The sequence below is a fragment of the Bison bison genome, unplaced genomic scaffold (genome assembly GCF_000754665.1).
Source record: "Bison bison bison isolate TAMUID 2011002044 unplaced genomic scaffold, Bison_UMD1.0 scf7180017864180, whole genome shotgun sequence".
Lineage (NCBI taxonomy): Eukaryota > Metazoa > Chordata > Mammalia > Artiodactyla > Bovidae > Bison > Bison bison.
This window is the reverse complement of record NW_011494752.1, coordinates 6,342,455-6,354,465: the sequence shown is the minus strand read 5'-3', so window position 1 is coordinate 6,354,465 and position 12,011 is coordinate 6,342,455. Positions and strand designations below refer to the sequence as shown.

At 43.6% G+C, this 12,011-nt stretch overlaps 1 protein-coding gene across 2 annotated transcripts in view; it reads left to right on the top strand.

The window, feature by feature from the left end:
• Positions 1-4,502: 4,502 nt before the first annotated feature.
• SPOP (speckle-type POZ protein) overlaps positions 4,503-12,011 on the top strand; it is an 83,461-nt gene continuing 75,952 nt past the window's right edge. The window contains exon 1 of one of the 2 annotated variants that reach the window (XM_010842767.1): positions 4,503-4,707. The gene's annotated coding sequence lies outside the window, so the exon portion shown is untranslated. The remainder of the gene's footprint in view (positions 4,708-12,011) is intronic. The other variant, XM_010842766.1, reaches the window with a different exon arrangement.

The window sequence follows — 12,011 nt, the reverse complement described above, 5'->3', positions numbered from 1 at the left end:
CCCACCCCCGACCCCCAACACCACCACCACCAAGGTGGTCAGGGCCTGGGATGTGGTCTAGGATTAGTCAACAGGGTGCCACTGCCTGGGCTCTGGGTTTGCAGCCTGAGGCATACAGATGGAAAGAAGGTTAGCTGTCCTTTGCAACAGCCCAGCAGGGGCAAATGTGTCTGGTGGTGGCACTCTGGCAGTGCTCAGTGGTTGGACCTCCTGGCCATAAAGTCCTGCTGAAGAAGATTTTGTTCTTCCTCTATTAGTCCTTGGTTTCTGCTGAATTTCCAATTCTTCCACTCCTGATAATTCTGGGAGCCAGAGATATGTCTTCAGTAAATTCCAGCTGGGGCTGATGTAGCCAGCATTCGGGCAGTTCTTGCAACAAGAAACCTGACTGTCTCTGAGGAAACAGACTCCAGGGAGCTTGTCAGGGGCCCCACCTAGCAAGTGTCAATATTCTGGCCGAGAAGCCCATGCTGCTTCCTTGGTTCCACGCTTCCTGAACAAATCTAAAGAAGGGCATAGCGGAAATGAGCAAGGATGGCACACCTATTAGAGTGAGGCTTGAAGACCAGCGGGCATGTGAACACTTACCCCAGATCCACATTCAGTTACACATCCAAAAATAAGTGGGGTCTATCCTAGTCTGTGTATAGTGATTGTGATATGTTCAAATATGATTTCAGACAATTCTCACAACAACATGGTGTGGTGGACATTATTTTCTCCATTGCTCATATGGAAAAACTGAGACTCAATGAGGTTTGTCCAAGTTTATATTTAGTAAGCGTTAGTGCTGGGTTTGAACTTGAGTCTCCAGGCGAAGTGCCTGGAGCTCATTCATTAAGCCACAGCTGTTGCACTATGAAATTTAATCAATAAATATTTTGTCGCTGTCAATTTTCTATTAACCCCATCGCAGCCCTAGCATGACCTAATCAGTGTGTTCTTGTTGGTATGCTTCCTTGAGTGTAGTCTTACACCTGTATCTCAGGGGGTGTCATCTGCCTCTTTAGACAGGACTATGCTGGCAACCCACTCCAGTCTTCTTGCTTGGAAAATTCCATGGACAGACAAGCCTGGTTCATGCGGTCACAAAGAGTCAGACACACTGAGGGACTGAGCACACACACATGCCGCTGCTAAGGATCATCCTTCCTGCATTTCCCTCTCCTACGCCTCTACTCATCTGTGCATTCTTGCCTGCTTCTACCTCCCCTACCCCTTCAAGAGAAACCATGCCTTTGCTTATTGGACTGTAAAATGGAACTGAAGGTCCTCGTAGGCAGAATAAATACCAGACATCTTAGGGGTCTTTGGGACAGATTCCTTGCCCAGACCTGGCTCATGATGGCCAAAGAACGCTATGTCATTTGAGTTTTGGATTAAGAAAACGAGTTCTGCGTGTTTCCTACCATCACAAAGAGCAGTGAATTGAATTGGTGCCACTGTAAGCTTGATTGTTGTGGCATAGATAAAAGCCTCATTAAGTCCCTCATGAGGAAGAGAATTTTATTTTGAGGATAGAGGAATGGGGTAGGGGGTTTCTTGCTTGTGGTTACAACAACAAAACAGTCAATGGAGGAAATAATTAAATAACTGGACTCCCCCCGCCCCAACCAATCCTCGTCAAGAGACTGGGTGAGTTTTTAATTAGTGCTGCATTTTCAATAAATCCATATCTGTACGTGGTGCTGATTCTTTCCTGGATAAGGAAAGATAATAATGAGAATCCTATTTTTCAGCCCCACACTAAAGGGATGCCTAGTATATTTAATCATGCTGTAGAAATCCTGGCAGCTTTCTCTGAGCCCAGCCTCTGCTCTAATTACATTTCTAGATTTTAGTAAATTGAAAGGGAAAATGTAGGAACAAAATAATTAAAACCGAAGAGGAAGTGCATACTAAAAAGGAGAAGCTGTTTAAAATTCTTCCACATAGTGCTTCCAAGGACGTCTACAGTCATTTAATCAGATCCACACCAAATCAAAGCCCTTTGTACAGAGGCTGGTGAGATCACGTCTCAGGTGGGCGGGATGGTCCACACAGAAGAATGGGAGCCTCATCACACCAGGCTACAGATGGGCATAGACTTGTACGTCCTTCCAGATCTCTAGAGATTCAGGGCCAGCTGGGACAAGCTGCTGGTGCAGACTCACCAGCTCTGAGGAGTCACTTCCCAGGTCCCAGGCAGAATCTCACTAAACTGTAATGATCAGCCCCAATTGTGAGGTAGCTAAAGTATGTTGACCATGCCTCCAGTTCTCTCCTTCTGCACCCCTTCCCCACCTCCATGCTTCTCCCCTCCAAGAAGTGAGAGTGAAAAGCAGTGAAAGCGTTAGTCACTCAGTGTCCGACTCTTTGCAACCCTATGGACTGTAGCTCACCAGGCTCTTCTGTCCATGGGATTCTCCAGGCCAGAATACTGGAGTGGGTTGCTATTTCCTTCTCTAGGGCATCTTCCCGACCCAGGGATTGAACCCAGGTCTCCTGCATTGCAGGCAGATTTGTTACCCTCTGAGCACCCCTTCCCCACTTCCATACTTCTCCATCCAAGGAGTGGTACACTTTTTCTTTCTTCCCTGCCATCCTGTGAAATCTGAAGTCAAGAGAACAGTAAATTAACAGCTTCAGTGACACTAGGAATCGATTCTTTGTAACTGGTTACTGGGTTGCCTGTGGGGCACTCTACATTTATTCAAGGACCAAAACCCTTGATGCCTTCAGATAATGGAATGAAATGTTTGTTATGATGATTATGATGAGTGAGTGAAATCTAGTTGGAAAGTTTCAAGCATCAGCCTAATAGGTGACAAAGTACTTCTTGTTTTAAGTGGTACAGGGATAGTAACCACATCACTGTTGAATTTAGGATCTCCATTTAAAATAAAATTTTTTGGCTGTGCTGGGTCTTTGTTGCTTTGTGTGGGCTTTCTCTAGCTGCGGCGAGTTGGGGCTACTCTTTGTTGCAGTATGTAGGCTTCTCATTGTGGTGTCTCTTCTTGTTGCAGAGCACAGGCTTCAGTAGCTGTGGCGCACAGCCTTAGTTGATCCCAGGCACGTAGAATCTTCCTGGACCAGGGATTGAACCCACATCTCCTGCATTGGCAGGTGGATTCCTATCCATACACCACCAGGGAAGTCTAGGATCTCCATTTCTTGATCATTTTGGCTAAAATATGGGTTGAGGAAGCTTTAGGAGTGTTTTGTCTGTCATTCCAAGGATATTTTGTAGGGTCTGCTTGTGTATTTGAAAGTGGACAACAGTCTGGCACTGTCACAGCCTCCCATGTGGTTTGGCTCATGTACTTTCCAGCTGTCCCTGCTGAACAGACTCACCAGCCAAGGGGCCCCAGGACACATGCGGCAGGACATAGTGAGCACTGTGTCCTGGAGACAGTCCCACAGAAGCAGAGCTTCCAGAAGCTTCCAGTTTTCACAAGGCAGGGTTCATACTTTGTCACCCCATGACCCACAGGTTTATCTGGTTGCTTTTTTGGATAAGACGCTTCCTCACATGTTTGTGTGTGTGTGTGTGTGTGTGTGTCTACATAATGATACAATCTCAGTATGGAAAAGAGACAATGCCTGCTCCAGATTATTTGGCTCGATTCAGTAAGAATAAAATTTTTAAAGTTTAATCTTAGGCAAGAATTGTAGCAATAACAAATCAAATATTCCATCACTGGTGAAGGCAACTTCTTTCTCCCAGGGCCCAGATGCTCTGAGACCTTTTTTTTTTTTTTTTTTTAAGGTTTTTTTAACTGCACTATGCAGCATTCAGGCAGAATCTTAGTTCCCTGATCAGGGATCAAACCAGTGCCCCCTGCAGCGGAAACACAGAGTCTTTCTTAACTGCTGGACTGCCAGGGAAATCCCTGAGATATATTTCTTTTACTCAACTCAGCAATCAATGATAGTCCTTAGGAGACAGGATGTGAGACCAACTGGGGACCCAGGTGTCCAAGAAAATAAATTGTTCGTGAATCAGCTTGCTATCAGTTAAGCCACCTACATGCCCACCTTACCGCAAAAGAATGGGCCTTTTTGTTTTTGTTTCCGAAAGCTCAACTTTTTAAGTTACTTAAAAGTCTCTAACATCATCAAAAAGTTCAAAATATTTTACTGACACAGAACTGGTTAGAAAAATAAGGTAATATATGTAAACGTCTTTAGTAATCCACAAGCTGCTAGTGAATATAAGGTGCTGTTGTTAAATGTCTTTATTGTTACGCTCACCCGACTCCCAATCTTGGTGAGCCGCTGTTTCGTCCTCGCACCTCCGCGCAGACTGCCGCGCCCTACACGCGACCCTCTGCGAGTTCCCGCCTCTTTTTTCTCAAGCCCCTCCTTCCCTTCAAATCTTCGGGCCCTGGCGACACAAGGGACGCATGCGCAGTAGGGAAGGTAGGCGGAGTCTTGAGGCAGAGGGAGGAGGAGCTGGAGAACCTAAAAAGGGGAGGGGAGTCGGAGTAGAGGAGGCGGAGGCCGCGCGGGGTGGGGCCCCGGCGGGTACGCGCTCGCTGCGTCGACGTGCTGACGTCATGACGCCCCGACCGGTGTGTTTCGGTGTGTGTGTGTGTGTGTGTGAGTGTGCGCGCTCCTTGTGTGTGTGTATTTGTGTATCGGCGGTCTCGCAGGTCCCGGATGTTGCGGACAGTATGAGGCGAGCGCAGGGGGACGGGGACCAGCAGCTGTCGCCGCCGCTCTCAGGTGAGTGGGGGAGGAGAGTCGAGGGAAAGGGTTGTCCTGTCTGATGGGGGGGGGGGGTGTCTCCCTTAAGAGGTGACTGACCCCCCACTCTCCGCCCCCCCACCACCCCGCGCCGCACATAGACTGTTTTCTGCCCCATTTCCCACATCCCGGATTACATGGCCCGCGAATGCCAGCAGTCGTGCCTTCTCCTAATCCCAAGCATTCAGGAGACACAAACGCGCCCCCTGCCTTCGGCCCCCCCCATGATTTTCCCAGTCCCATCCCCCTTGCCAAATAGTGAGCTGTCGCCTGCGGCGAGATGGGTGACTGCGCATGCTCGAGTGTGAACAAGCTAGGGGTGCTTGGTCGCTGCCCTCGGGGCGCATGCGCATCGCTGTGTTGCAGGGACCTGCGGGATAAAGAGCCACTTGACCGCGCGCCCGCCTTCTTCCTAGGCAGTGGGCTAGACTTGGTGCCAGATAGTGGGCCTGTTGCTTCTCTCCAAAAGGGAGGGTTTAAATTACTTGAGGGAATTTATGACAAAGCACCTTTCGCGTCTTGTGTTGTCATAGGGATTCCCAGGCTCCAAACGCCTCCGAGAGCAAGCGTTCCCTACGCTGACCCTTCTTTGGAAACTGCCATTGGAACTTATAGTTCTAGTATTCCTTTTCTTTCCTCGGATTCTTCCATCGTCATGTTGTATCGCTAATGCAAACCTCCTCTAAATTTAGGAGTAGGTGGCAATTGTTCTGGCAAGGGATTTTGGTAGCCTTTCTAAGGAGGACTAGGGCCATAAAAAAGAAAGTAAGGGGGGTTTCCTTTTAGTAAAATTACTTATTCTCACAGAACCAGATGAAGTAAAGAGTATAAGGCTTAGAGTAGTAACTGTACATCAAGACATCTATGTACTCTGATCTCTAGCCCTCCTCGGTGTGACCTATTTGCCTCTTTTTTGGTAAAAGATCTTCTTTAGTGCTTTCGTTTTTAGCTGTACATTATTGATGTTTTGAATAGCACATGAAAAAAGCAATCTGAAACTACTGGTGAGCGATAACTTAGCCAGTGGAAGTTTTAAGTAACAAGAATGGTGTTTCTTTCACATTTGCAAATAACAAAGAGCAATTTTTAAAATGAACTTTAAGGTGCAGTAATATCTCAGTGATCTAGAACCTGTGTTTTCAGTTGGAAGATTATACATGGTCCCTTGATTTGCTCCTATGTTGCCACTCTTGAATACTCGCTGCCATCAGAACAGGGTGAAGAGATGATAAACTCTTAGAAGCAAAAGGTTTGCTGAATAGCATTGAAATGAATAGTTAAATTGTTGGCGGGGGTGGTGGTGCACATTTTCTGTGTTCTTTTAGTTGTCTTTGCCAACCTTGCTTCCTGTCTGGATAACATAGGAATGGGACATATTATTCAGTTCAGTTCAGTTCAGTGGCTCAGTCGTATCCGACTCTTTGCGACCCCATGAATTGCAGCATGCCAGGCCTCCCTGTCCATCACCAACTCCAGGAGTTCACTGAAACTCATGTCCATTGAGTTGGACATATTATTAGGAAGCCTTATTTTCTCTTTTCTTTCCTTTGTGTTCTTTCTTTGATACTCATCTCTCAAGGCTTTTTGGGGGAGAAGGGGTTGTCATTCTTAACTCTAGGGCCTTAAGTTCTTGGGCTTTAAAGTATATATATATATTTTACTTCCTCATTTTACTGTGGCCTTGGCATGGTTCAGCTGTCTTTCATGCTGTTTTCTGTTGTAATGGTTACAGCTGGAGCCAAGCAATGACATAGGAAGCACAAGAATTTGGGGGGCATATATCTTCTTGTCAGAGAAGGCAATGGCACCCCACTCCAGTACTCTTGCCTGGAAAATCCCATGGATGGAGGAACCTGGTAGGCTGCAGTCCACGGGGTCGCTAAGAGTCGGACACGACCGAGCGACTTCACTTTCACTTTCCACTTTCATGCTTTGGAGAAGGAAATGGCAACCCATTCCAGTGTTCTTGCCTGGAGAATCCCAGGGATGGGGGAGCCTGGTAGGCTACCATCTGTGGGGTCACACAGAGTCGGACACGACTGAAGTGACTTAGCATGTATCTTCTTGTATCCTTTGAAAGAGCTGGACATTCATCTTTTTTCTTGTGTGAAGACTGAGAAGTATAAGTTATTGTGACCACCTCATGCTTAGGCTGGGGGAGGTTGATGTCCATTTGATACTTTGGGACTTATCCTTTTAGAGCTCTTCATAGTGGTTAGTTTAGTGCTTGGAGATGTTCAATGTTGCCTATGTCCAGACTTCTGTCAGGTAGTTTGGTAAAATCTTTTTTATTTCTTTAATTTTTAAAAATTTTTGGCCATGCATGCAGCATGCAGGATCTTAGTTCCCTGAGCAGGGATTGAACCCGGGCCACCTGCAGTGGAAGCACAGCCTTAACCACTGGACCACCAGGGAAGTCCCCTAGTCTGGTAAAATTTGGAAGTAAAATGGAGGTAAATAAATGTCCTTTTTTCTTCTCAGTAGACTTCTGTCATATAGGGTGCTTTCTTTTTATCTGGTTGAATTTACTGAAGTCTCATAAAAAAGTTGTATGGTGTGAAGACATGAAATGCTTTTAGGTTAAGATAAGTATTAATTAAATAATTCAGATGGGTGCAATGTGTTCAGTTGCTCAGTTCTGTCTAACTCTTTGCTGCCCCATAAACTGTAGCTCCTCTGTCCTTGGAATTTTCCAGGTAAGAACACTGGAGCATGTTGCAGTTTCCTACTCCAGGGGATCTTCCTGACCCAGGGATTGAACCAGCATCTGTTATGTCTTCTGCGTTGGCAGATGAATTCTTTACACTAGCGCCACCTGCTGCTGCTGCTAAGTAGCTTCAGTCGTGTCCAACTCTGCGCGACCCCATAGACGGCAGCCCACTAGGCTCCTCTGTCCCTGGGATTCTCCAGGCAAGAATACTGGAGTGGGTTGCCATGGGAAGCCTTAAATTGGTGTAGAGCCTTGTTTAAAAAAATAACTCTTTAAAATGGGTAACACATGTACACACATACGATACAAAAATCAGAAACTACATAGAGTATGTCCTCCTTTCATCCTTCTAGATACCTCCCTTGAAGGAAATTGTTTCCTGTATCTTGTTTACCTTGCATAGATAACGCTTTTACATGCATATGCAACTATATATTCTTTGGTGTTTTTGTTTTTATTTGTTGTTTACATAAATGGTAAGATTCTATACCTACTATTCTGCACTTTGCTTTTTTCACTTAGTATATCTTGGCTGTCATTTCATACAGTACATAGAGTACCTCTTCCTTTTTTTTTTTTTTTTAACCTCTTCCGTTTTGAAAGCTGGCAGATATTCCGCTGTATAGATGTGCCATTATCCAGCCAGCGTTTATTGGATAGTTAGGTTGTTTCCAGTGCTACAGTTAATTCCTCATGTGTCCTTTTTATGTACATCGATGTCTGTTGGATTAATTCCAGGTGGAAAGTTATATGGATTTTTAATGTTGTTAAATATTGCTAAATTGCTTTTCATAAAAGTTGTATTAATTTATATTCCTGCCAGCAGTGTGAGTCTGGCTCTTTCCTCACCAGCACTGTACTATCTGATTTTTTAAGTCTTCCTGCAGGAGACTTCCCTGGCAGTCCAATGTGGAAAATCCATGCTTCCAGTAAGTGGGCATGGGTTTGATCCCTGGTCAGGGAACTAAGATCCTTCGTGCCTCACAATTCAGCCAAAAAAAACAAAACAGTAACAAAAACAATAAAACTTCGTGCACTCTTTTGTGTGAGATTTTAAAGTTCATTATGTACCTTGTTAAGCTTCATTATCCCCAGGAGTTGTGGATAAATATTGTCACTGTTTTGCAGACCAGAGGTAGTGGTGAAAGATATTGTTGGACTGAAGAATAATCTCATGAGAATAAAGTCATATGCCTGGATAACGTGGCTTTTTAAAAGCAATGCTAGGAAGACACGTACAACTTGTATTCTAATTTCTCCCTATCACACTTGCTGATTGTTTCTCCATGGGAAATTCTGTAACCCCATAAGTGATGTTTGATGATCTCCCTTTGAGAGCTGTGACTCAAGATTGTTTATACAAGTGAACTGCTACTCTGTTGAGAAATTAAAAGACTAACTCAGTTATTTGAGATGCTTTTCTGAGTGCCTGCACAGAATATTGCTGCTAGTACTCTGAAAGATAGTTGCAGAATGTGTGCTTCACTATGAATTGTGAGCAAATAGAGGAGAGTTCACTTGGGAGGCCTTCCTGGAGGAAAGGAAGTGCATTTTGAGCTGTCTAGGTAAAAAATTGTAAACATACAGAAAAATGGAAAGAATAGTACAGTTGTCATCTTTATACCAATTACTCCCTAGATTCCAACAGTTTTTCATGTTTTACTGTATTTGTTTTATCTGTATATGTGCATGCGTGCATACTCAGTCTCTTCGGTTGTGCCTGACTCTTTGTGGCCCTATGTGTAGCCCACCAGACTTCTCTGTCCATGGGATTCTCCAGGCAAGAATAATGGAGTGGGTTGCTGTGCCCTCCTTCAGGGGATCTTCCCAACTCAGGGATTGAACCTGGGTCTCCTGCATTGCAGGCAGATTCTTTACTGCTGAGCCACTGGGGGAGCCACTTTATATGTGCATATGTGTTTGTATATAATATATAAATCTTTACATTGTAGACATCATGACACTTTAATGCTTTAAATACTTTAGTGCATCTTTTTAAAACAGACATTGTTTTAGTTCATTGATCTTACAATACATTGTCACAGCGGAGGCAATTAACAATACTTTCCCAGTACCATCTAATATCTAGTTCATGTTCAGGTTTTCCCAGTTGTCTCCAACACAACACTTGTTAGCTATGGTATTTTTTTCTCCAAAAATGTTTCCTTAGTCTCTTTTTAAATCTAAACCACTTTATTTAGGATCGATGCAGTCTTTCCTTTTGAAGAGACCAGGCCATTTGTCTTGTATAATATATCACTTCTAGAGTTTTCTGAGAAACTGGAGATTCCTCTCAGTTTCATGTAATTTGTTCCTTTATCCCTGTATTTCCTTACAAACTGGCAGTGAAGTCTTGGCTAGATTCAGTTAAACATTTTTGGTAATAATACTTCATAGGTGATGCTGTGTACCTCATGTCACATCACAATAAGAGAAACATCATGTCATAATGTCTGACTGTTAATGGTGATGGATTTGTTTGTTCAAGATGATAAATACCAGATCTCTCCATTGTAAAGACTTTGTAATTAGGAGGTAGAGTAGTGACACTTTGACACAATACTCTTATGCTTCTTCAGCAGCCTTTATCATCTACTGATAACAGTCTTTGCCTGAATCAACTATTTCTTTGGCTATTACAAAATGGTAATTTTCTAATTCTAACATTCCTTTTATATTGATTAGCCTTCCATCATCTGTAAAGATATCTCTCATCAGTTAGGAATAGATTATAATTTCTTCCCAAAAGTTCAGATAAATTCTTAATTTACTCAGAATCCTTTAGCAATTTTCTGAGTAAGAAGTTGGTATACCTCTAATGATAGGAAATGAATTTTCTTTTTTTTTTTTTTTTTTGCTCTGTTTTGGTATCTTTATAAACTCATGGATTTTAATTTTCTCTGTGTTTTACCAATAATCACAGACTTTTTTTTTGGATGCTCAAAATGTCCCATGTTTGACCTTTGGGGGCCTTTTACACTTGGTGTATAAGCTTCTAGTAGAGGAAGTCGCTGAATGACTTTCTTTTTTCTTGTCTCAGATGTCCCCTCACCTTACCTCTGTATGCTTATATATCTATACTACACTTCCTTCCATTTTAATAAACTGTGTTGTTAATCTCCGTATGGAGCTTCTGTCCCCAAATTCTAACAACTAAAGGTGTCTTTTTTTTAACACAGTGCACCTAGTGTTTGATTCATTTCTGTGTCACTGGCATTGTTGGATTCTGAATCTTAGACCTCACAGCTTTCTTATCTTGAGTACTCTTTGTGAAAAACAGCTAGTATCTCTCAAGAGAGCATTGCTTCCCAACCCCACATCACAAATACAAGGTTAGCTATAGAAGAGACTGGATTTCCCTGTCGGCTCAGACAGTAAAAGAATCCACCTGCAATGCCGGGAAACCTGGGTTTGATCCCTGGGTTAGGAAGATCCCCTGGAGGAGGGCATGGCTACCCACTCCAGTATTCTTGCCTGGAGAATTCCCATGGACAGAGGTGCCTGGCGGGCTACAGTCCATAGGGTGGCAAAGGGTCAGACATGACTAAGTGACTAAGCATAGCACAGCATAGAAGAGACTGTGGAATTTCTTTTCTCATGAGCAAACTTGCTTTTTTTCCCTGAGATGAAAGGTATACAAGATGAAATTTATAAACTGATAATTTGTATATAATATTTTCGAGATGTGGGGTTTTGAGCATTATATACCTTTGTGTGTACATGTATAAGTGTGTGTGTGTCTTTCCTCCCTTTTCCTTATTCACACACATTTCTCCAACACAGTTGGAGTGTTATGTAAGATTATGCTGTAATAACATATATTTTTCATTATCACAAGATTTCATCATGAAAAAGTGACAAATTGTTCATAATTAAGGAAAATTTTCAGATAGGCCATGAGCTCTAATATCTAGCTGTCTTAACACAGGGTCTGGAACAGTACTAAATCCTGTGGATTTCTGTTGTGTGCTGTGGACTCAGAAATGTTGATGCATCCTCAGTGTTTCCTGAAAACCCATCACACTAATAAAAGTTAATACAAGGGAAAGATACAGTGGAGCTATATTCTAAACCTGTTTAGGGTCTAAACTAATTCCTCAGTCAGTCAGTTCAGTCACTCAGTCGTGTCCAACTCTTTGCGACCCTATGGACTGCAGCACGCCAGGCCTCTCCCTGTCCATCACCAACTTCCGGAGTTTACTCAAACTCACGTGCATAGAGTCGGTGATGCCATCCCACCATCTCATCCTCTGTCGTCCCCTTCTCCTCCTGCCTTCAATCTTTCCCAGCATCAGGGTCTTTTCCAGTGATTCGGTTCTTCACATCGGGTGGCCAAAGTATTGGAGTTTCAGCTTCAGCATCAGTCCTTCCAGTGAATATTCAGGACTGATTTCCTTTAGGATGGACTGGTTGGATCTCCTTGCAGTCCAAGGGACTCTCAAGAGTCTTCTCCACACCACAGTTCAAAAGCATCAATTCTTCGGTGCTCAGCTTTCTTTATATTCCAACTCTCACATCCATACTTGACTACTGGAAAAACCATAGCTTTGACTAGACAGACCTTTGTTGACAG